The following is a 9,003-nucleotide window of genomic DNA, read 5'->3' on the forward strand; positions in this document are numbered from 1 at the left end:
ACTTTGTTTTGGCTGTTTCTGCAGACTGAATTTGTGCTGCTGACCACTGCCAGGGACACAATGCTGGGCTAGACAGACCACTCATTCAATCTAACATGACAGTTCCTGTGCTCCGTAACGCACAATGACCAATAAATTTCTAGGGAACCCAGGCTTTCACATTAGTCTCAAAATTCAGGTTTTGATCCCCAGCCTCAAGCGCTGGGTCTCCTGCTTATACTCTTGTTACACTTGCCTGGAGTTGCTGTGTAAGTGCCAGCCCCATCACTGCCATTTCTGCCCACTTCTGTGGCATGCAAAGGCTTTCTGGCATCCCTTTAGTATGTGCTGTGTGCCAGGGATGGTGCTGCAGCAGCATTGCTTATGTTTCCTGGAAGCACTAGCAAACCATCCCCTTCCACCTCTCCTTGTCCAGGACCCCTTGTTTGTTTTTTCTCACTCCATGTTTGTTGGAGATGCGTGGATGGCAGGAGATCATCACCTCTTATGTTTGGAAGCCTCTTCTAATAGGATCATGAAGGTGGGAAAGGATCCCCTTGTCAGAGGTCTATCCTTCTCTCCAGGGTGGGAAGAGCAGACTGGGTCAGAAATAGAGGGCCTGGAGGTCAGAGTCCTCCCCCATCAGAGAGCTGCCTCCCTGCCTGGGAGAGGAGGAGAGAGCTGCAGGGCTTCCAGGTGTGGGGACTAACGGAGGTGAGGAGCCAAATGTAAAACATCTGAGCTCATGGAGAAAACCTGATTATCCAGGAGTATCAGCAGGATGAGGGAAGATCTTGCAGAGATCAGAGCTATAAAGGGCAACAAAGCAAAAGAACGTGACTAGCTACTAAAAATAAAGGTTCTTGAGTCAGACTGTATTAGCCTTATTGACTTCAGCAGGAGAAAAATACCTTAAGTACAGAGTAACTAGGTACAGGAATCCTCTAACTGGGCCAAAGCCGAAAGAGAGGAAAGGCACACAGGAATCTGTTTTAGCGTCACAAGTGTTCAGCAAGCTTAAAATACTGGTGAAAGTTGCATTTCCTTCCAGCCCGCAAAGCAGAAAGGGCATGCTTGTGCCTGCAGAGCAGGAAGGATGGGCATGAGAGAGATGCAGGGACTTGGCACCAGGCAAGGTGAAATTCCCTTTACACTGGGCAAATCCAGGCTGAAAACAGTGTGGGAAGACCCATGCTCTCCTGGGCTTCCATCCCTCTAGCCTAGCAGGGTTCAAATATAATCTTAATTGCTTGTACAGGAGGAACCAGGGAAATCCCTTTTCCTAAATGTGCTGCTCTCTGGCACCGAGCATCCAGCCCAAATCCCAACTTCACTTCCACAGGCAGCATTAACATCGTCTGAGCAACTTCAGACTTCAGAGCAACTTCGGAGTGGTGTCACCAGCATCAGAATCAAGCCTTCAGTCATTCCCGGCATGAGACTCCATTTCCCTCCCCCTCTTCTTCCCTATATTTTCTGCAGTCTGTAATACCATTTTCTAAAAATATTACAATGTGCAGTTTACTTCTGGCTGCTTCTTCGAGACCTTCCTGTACCTTCACCTCTTCCCCACCCCCACTTTCCCACCTCTGCAAGAATTTCACAAATCACTGCAAGCTACGCTCCCCTAGCATGGGGACATGCATCACCTAAATACCCTCTCCACAAACTGCCTTTCACCTCAAGGACAATAAAAAAGATGCTCCTGGTAGCTGGTCTGCTTCTCACCTCGCAGAGGATGTGTTAGGAAAACTCCAGACGCAGCAGTATATTGATTTAAATTAAACACACACACACAAAATCTAATTGAACTGACAGGAAACTGCTGTTTAAAGGCAGAAAATTAAAGCTGTTAATATAATAATGAACAGTTGTGCTTACTGTCTGTGCCACTGACATTTCATATTGTCATCTCACCAGCTAATCACCGCCTCTCCCCCTTTTGTGGGAGTTAATGTGTTTTCATCCATTCACCCAACAAGGTAGCTCTCCAATTGTTTGACAGTTACTAATATATCCAACCTGCTAATGAGCCACAGAGCTGGAGCCACTCAGGTGATGGAGTAATAACAGCTGTGCATCGCTCGGGGCTGAGATTTCGGACCCTGGCCCTGGATGCAGCCACTGGGCGATGGCTGTGCATCCCCTATGGCACCCAGCTGCAGATTCACAGGGCATCGGGCAGCTCTGCCCATTCCCAGAAGGAGCCCTGGACGCTTTGAAGGCACCGTGAAAAGCACTGGTCCTGGTCTTGATAGCAATTCGTCTCTCCTGATCTCCATCTGACTGCTGAGTGGGCTTCAGCCTGTAGATGAATTTCAAACAGCCTTTGCAAGTTTGGTGGCCAGCCACCACCTGCCTGCTCGCCCAGACTCATGGACATGAGCACCACAGCTCAATGGCAATTTTCTCTCAGGAGCTGCACTCACCGTTGAGTAAATATCTCCACTCACAGATGGGGAACCCAAGAGGAGGAGGTGAGGACAGGCTTGCTTGTGAGTCAGAGGCAGGACGGGGAAATGGACCGTTGCCCCGGGCCCTAGATCTGCCAGTTTCCAAAGCAGAAAAGGGAGAAGAGGAATGAGGCTCATCCACCTTTCAAGACAACCCGCAAGCTGATTTCCTCCACTGATTTTCCAATAAACTTGACTAAATCGCTCGAGTGCTTTCTTGACAGCCTCAGCATAACAGAAAGGGCACCGTGCTCCCCTAAGGTAGCCCCCATGAGGGCTACACAAGCTCAAAGCCTGTGGAACAAAATTTACATTATCCAGGTCAAATCCTGCTTTGTGCTGCCTACCAGTCATGCCCTGGGTGGTGCGTAATTACCTTTTTAATAGTAGAGGGGTGAGCTTGGAGGTGCTAAAGTGATTGCACCTGTGGCTATTTCTCATCGTGACCAGGAGACACCCGCTTCTGCTTGCTCAGCCAGTGTGTGCAGAGTCCTCTGTCCAGCTGGAAAAGAGGAAATCCCGAGGAGAGAGGGAAAAGGCACAGCTCTCCTGATCTGTCACCATGAAGCAGACAGACTGTGTGGGGTTAGAGAGTGAGCTGTGGAGACTCTCACAGTTAGGCTTCTGGCTTGAGACATGGGGATGAGCAGGACCCAGAACTGGTCCTGTGGTGACATCCTTACTGAGACTTCCAGAGGACAATGGAAAAAACTCTGCAACGTGCATTTATAAAAGCGTGTGTCCCTTGGGGAAACTTTCTCCACCACTCATCTCATAGAAACTGGCTTCTGCCTTGAAGCATTGGGATTTATAGTCCATCGTATAAAATCGAGGGTGTTTCCATTATCCATGTTAATACATATTTTCTTATTCTGGTCCCATTCTGGTTTTTGGACACATTAATTTCTGACAGCAAGGAGTTCCACAGATCTGGAAGTATGTATTGCATAAAAAACAATTTTCTAGTTTTTTACATGAAGTTTTTCAATTTAATGAGTCATCTCCATGAAATAAACTAATTAGGAGCATCCAGTATACCTTCTCTAACCCATCTATTGTTTTACTCTTGTCCACCATGTCCCTTGTTATTTATCTACCCTTTTTAATAAAGAGATCCAGTATTTTCCACCCCCTTTCCAAATTTTTTTATGTCTGGTTAGCAGTTCCTGAATAACTTTTACTCCTCTTGCACCTCCTCTGGCCATTTCTCCAGGACTGAGTACAGTATTGCACGTAAAAGCAAGCTATTTAGCAATATTACAAAATTGCCACATATTTGATCCATCACATTTCCAGCTGTTCTTTGTTTTGCTTTACCATCTTCCCGTGTGCTAGAGGGGTTGCAAGGATCTCTCTGTACTGGGAAGCTCACTTTTTTCTTCTCTTAACTGAAGACACAGCAATGTCATTGAATGGTTTAAATGATCTCTCCCCACTCCTCATTCATGACGGCACCAGCATCTTCAGGAAACAGATTATTGGCTTTGTTCAGGTTAGTAGTTTCCCATTCTTTGTACCTCTGTTTGCCTGTCACATCCTTTTTCATCTCTCTCTGCTTATGGGGCTGCATGAACTGTCCCCAAGTCCCTGAGTTAGCCCCACATATGCAGGCCCATGGCAGACACGCGGAGCAGCACTGATGGAGATGATTTGAGACCTCTTCCCCCCACCAGTTCTCCCAGTTTGCCCAAATCATCCACCTCCACTGCCCACTGCCAGACAGGTGAAGAACAAAATAAACCTGATTTCCCCCAGGAGGGGAGCAGTGTTCTTGGGTGATATTTAGGCTCCTGCAGGGAGCAACAAAGTAGCCACGTAGCCCCTGGCACTGCTGCCCTACAGCTCTCCCGCAGCTTGAGCCAGGCAGGTTCGCTTCAGTGCTCGGGATGATAAAATCCAGAGGACAGTCGGCAAAGGCCAGTGAACAAGCACGGACAGCAGAAACCCTGTTTCAGCAGGAGAGAGAGGACAGAGAGGCAAATTGTAGGGAGGCCGTCCTGCAGAGCAGGGCTGACTCCGCAGCCACTGCACCGCTGAGCATCAGCGCGGTCCCCAGGGGTTGCTGCTGATGCCGGGGATGCTTGATGGAGACACTTCACCTCTGGGCAGCCCCAGCTGCTGGCATCACATGCTGCATGGTGGTCAGCGGGGAAGGGGATGGAGAGGTCAGAAAAACCAAGAGGTGATGAATTGTAGCAGGGAATCAGCTCTTGCTGTGGTCTGGCCCATCCTTGCCTGTGGGGAACGGATGGCAGGTGTTGGGTATAAATCAGGGCTGCTGTGCCTGCCTTTCCCATCAGGACTGAGCCCAGCAACATCCTCTTACACACAGACCCTTTACTGCCACTTGTAGGTAACATCCAGGCTTGCCCTGCAGTTTGCCATGCAGATGTCTCTTTTGGGGCACTGTGCTCCTCCTTTACCCAGCCCACAGCACAACAGAGAGGAACCCAGAGTCCACTTCCCCAGGGAAGGGCATAATTTCCCATTGCCCAGGCAATAAAACTACCTTTCCTAGCTTTATAGACACCTGCTGACAGGCTTTAAAAATAGGGGACCCAATTTCCATTTTCATGGTGTTCCCTTATATACTATAAAGGAGCTTTAAATTGGAGTGATCTATATTCATCTCATGGCTTCTTTCCACTGCCAAAGTGCTGTAAAGTCTGTTGTAGTGTAAATGAGAATCAGGTCCAAAATGTTCCTCCGCAGCACAGACCAGCATTGGCCCCTCCAAGGCTTTTAGCAAGGCACTGGGGAAGGGAGGAACAAGAAGAAATTCCAGGTGGGAGGAAAGTAGGAGGGCAGCGAGGAAATCATGACCTCGACAGGTGTGTTTGGGAAATAACCCTCTGCCAGCTGGTGGCTGGGGATGGTTCCTACTTATTTGAATGCTCAAAGAGACCACACGTGGGTGAATTAATGTGGGTCTAGGCTTGTGAGAGAAAGAAGAACCATGCAGGTAACGCCTTCTGCATTATACATTATCCTATATACCTGTATGTCTATAAATTGACACACTGATAACCCCAGATTTTGGCAAATCTTTACAAATGTGTCTCAAGTACTGCAGAGATCCAGTGGATTACTGATAATTTAGAGTTATCCTTCCTGTACAAGACAACCAGTTTCATATGCAGTGTAAGCAAATGCATCAAGCAATTTCTTGGTTCACCCATCTGTAGCTGCTAGTCATGCTAGGATTTATGTATTAACTGTGTTGGATCAAATGTTGGCTCAAATGTTGGATAACTTGGGGAGGGAGGCCAGTGTTTTTCCAACTGAAATTCGAATGTGCTGGAAGATGCAGGACTGTGAACAGCAGCTTACTTTTTTTAACCCCTGACAAATGCCACAGGCAGCAAGGCTGATCACCTCCCCTGTTAAACCTGGGAAGATGACTGTGGTTTTGGTACACACCCAGCTTACATCGGGAAAGCCACTGCCATGGGCAGTGCTCCCCTCCGACTGCCTCTGCTACACCTATGGGTGCAAAATGACAGCTGTGACTGCCAGGCTTGGACGGGGAGGTAGTGCAGTGGCCAAGAGTCAGAGAGCATCAACAGCTCAGCAACAGGTTTCTGTAGCTGACAGCCTCCAAAACAACATCCTTTTCTTTCAGAGTGTCTATTCTGCCTCTCCTCTCAACACTCATGGATGAACCAGAACAGATAGGAAGCATTTTGGTTTTATGACCGAGATCCACAGAGGCTCCCAAGTCACTTTACGCATTTATCCTCCATATAAGTTGGTACAGAGAGAGGAGGACAGCGGTGCCCCATCCCTTGCACCGGGCTCTAGAGACTGCTTCTGGCTTGAAGATATTGTGCTGAGTAAAACTCTAGGACCTGGGCCAGGACAGTGGCTGAATGCTGGCAGGTCCCAAGAACCCTCCAAAGATGATTTGGAAGCTGTAGGAGTGAAGGAGGGACAACCTCTCTGACCTTTCTGCCTTTGCTCTGGCTGTGGTACCTTCTGGTCATCCAGTTCCCTGGGGGACAGAAACTGCTGGGAAAACAATGTGGGCAAAGGAGAATCAGTTTTCCCCCAATTGCCTCTGCCCTAGAGCACTGGGAAAAACTCAGGTTAGGGTTTCTGGGATGTTGAAAGAAGGGAGTTTTCCATGCCAGCAAGGGTGAGAGGACACAAAGTTTACAGCAGTTAGCCTCCAGCCAAAAAGGACGCTTTGTCTGAGGTTTCTGCTGCATTAAAGAGATGTGCAATGTGCAAACACACTGGCCACTGCTTTGCAATAATGTCCTCTCACCACAGAGTTACTGTCAGTGGGTGACACGGCATTTGGGATGAAAGAAAGGACCACATGAATGTCGGTGGTGTGGGACCAGGAGATCCCATTAACTCTCTCCTCTCCTGTATTCCTGCTTCAAAACAAACTGACCATTGGCTTCAGGCACCTCCTACAAAAAAACAGCTTTCCCAGTTCCCACTGGTGGTCTTCTCGTTACTCAAACATTGATTGCTCCTCACCATCACAAATTCCCCTTCAAAGAGGATGATCAGACATAGTTAAGCAGCTATTCAAGAACTGCACATTTTCCAGACAAAAAAAAATGTAAAAACAGCTAAATGGAGTGAGTGGGTTAGAATTGGTCCAGGATGCTGGTACCCTTTGTCCTAGGGAGAAAAGCAGTGGCATTTGCCAGGGATTAAAGAAATCACTAGCTGTACAATTCCTCCAGGTCTTGCTGACTCTTTTGTTTAGCGTGGACTCAAAGGGCAGAGAAAGGCTATCTCCCGCAAACGCAAACACGCCAAAATACCAGCGCCATTTCCTGCAGCAGCTACGTTTCCCACAGTGGGGTTCTGATGCAGATTGCTACTGATTGCTTTGTAGGACAGGCCAGAAGCAGAGCCCTGAATGATGCCACATGCTTGCCCTCTTCCTATACCTTCCTTCTGCCGAGACTGGTCACATCTCGCTCCAGCTGCCTTGGCCTACCTATCCCAAGCAAAGAGACTGCTGTCACTAGTTGAAGTAGTCAAAACCCACAACACTGGGCTCTTTCAGAGCAAAACCTGACCACAGCAACCCAAGGGATGAGCAAGAGCCAGGAGTGACCGTTCCGGAGCTCCCAGGCACAGAGCTAGCCATACAAGTTTGTGCTTCCCAGAAGACTTCTTTGGTTGGGAACATTCCTCCAAGGCTTGCTTTGCACTCACTATTTCCTAGCTCATATTTGACTAGTTAAAAGTTTTATCAGCCAGGGCCATAAATTACAGTGACAGCTTCTAGGGAAACTCGGCCCTTTCGTCTCCTGCTCATTTCCTCTCTATCCCCCACCATTGATCAAACCTGCATTTTGAGACTTTTCAAAAGCAGAAACAAAGAGAACTCCAACCCTGTCTAATTGAGACGTGGGTAAAGTTAAAAAGCAGCCACCATGCATGTATTTGCTGCAATTATATTGGCTCCTTGATATTTCTGATAATTCCTTTTCCTTGTTTCCTTTTTTTCTTTTTCTTTTATTTTGTTTTTAAAGCAGCTTTATGATTAATGGCTGCTGTGATGTGCTGACATTTCAGCTTTTCACATACCCCACGCCCCTGTTAAATGGCGGGGTCTCAAGCTCCTATTTGCAATGAGTGGGACGACCACAAGTTGTACTATTAATCAATGGGCTAATGCAGCCAGAGAGCTCGGAGCTTGGCTTCTGGAAAACATGACACCCCCCTGGGAACCTCGTAAATGTTCGTATCAGATGAGCTTTGTACCTGAGAGCAAAGCAGGCTGGCTGAGTAGAAGGCTCGAGGCGGTATCAGTGTACTCTTTGAAGGTCATTAATTTGTGTCTGATGAGGAAGAAAAAAAGCAGTGAAAGCCAATGCTTTTCCAATGTGTGGATCGAGGGCTCTAACAGGCCATGAAGAGCTGATGCTGGAGAGAGAGCAGGAGTTGTGTTTCAAGCCATTAAGCCCTGGCCTGACTTCCAATGTCAAAAAGGAGATGGATGATGGTGCTGAGAGCACAGTTTCCTCACACAGGAGTTTGGAGACCACACAGTAAACTTTGAACTGGAAAGACTGTGAGGAATATCATGCTGGGGGCTGCTTCTGTAATAACAAGTTTCAGACACTGTAAATGTCTTTGATCCTAAAGGGGCTTTAGCAAACTTGGGCACAGTGCTCACTGTGTTGAAAATGGACACAAAGCTGCTCCTGGAGGAGCCAGTCCCAGTGGTACAAGACAGCACTGCATGCGGGGTGCCAGCCTGGGGCTGGAAGGTGGGACCGACCCTTCCATTTAAAGAAAGAGTTGAGAGTCAGAAGTCAAAGAATTTAGGTAACTTTTAATCATGTCCCTGTGTTGCAGGGGCATCACGGTTTCTGGCCAAAAAGCCTCAGATTTCCATGGGCAGGTTTCCTGGCCAGATCTCTGCTAGGTCAGTCGTTGTGTGGCTGGGGAGACCAGACGGGCTCGCAGCCCCAGGTGGGCGACAGCTCTGCTTTTGGACACAAGCAGGGAAAAGCACAGCTGAGGAACGGGCGATCAGGATTCTCCCCTGGCTCAGCATTTGTGCCAGCCCAGCATTATGCATGTGAAGAAGTGGCCT

The 9,003-nt window shown here is 48.1% G+C and overlaps 1 long non-coding RNA gene across 3 annotated transcripts; it reads right to left on the reverse strand.

The window, feature by feature from the left end:
• Positions 1-1,866: 1,866 nt before the first annotated feature.
• LOC310896319 lies at positions 1,867-6,058 on the reverse strand. Of its 3 annotated transcripts, none has more exons than XR_014581384.1 (3): positions 4,942-6,058; positions 4,532-4,667; positions 1,867-4,378 (listed from the first exon to the last, which is right to left on the reverse strand). It is a non-coding gene; the product is annotated as an uncharacterized lncRNA (long non-coding RNA). The 3 variants fall into 3 exon arrangements; XR_014581385.1 differs by having other exon boundaries at positions 1,867-2,284; positions 2,409-4,378; positions 4,532-6,058; XR_014581386.1 differs by having other exon boundaries at positions 4,532-6,058.
• Positions 6,059-9,003: the final 2,945 nt, after the last annotated feature.

The sequence above is a fragment of the Anser anser genome, assembly GCF_964211835.1.
Source record: "Anser anser genome assembly, chromosome: 3".
NCBI lineage: Eukaryota > Metazoa > Chordata > Aves > Anseriformes > Anatidae > Anser > Anser anser.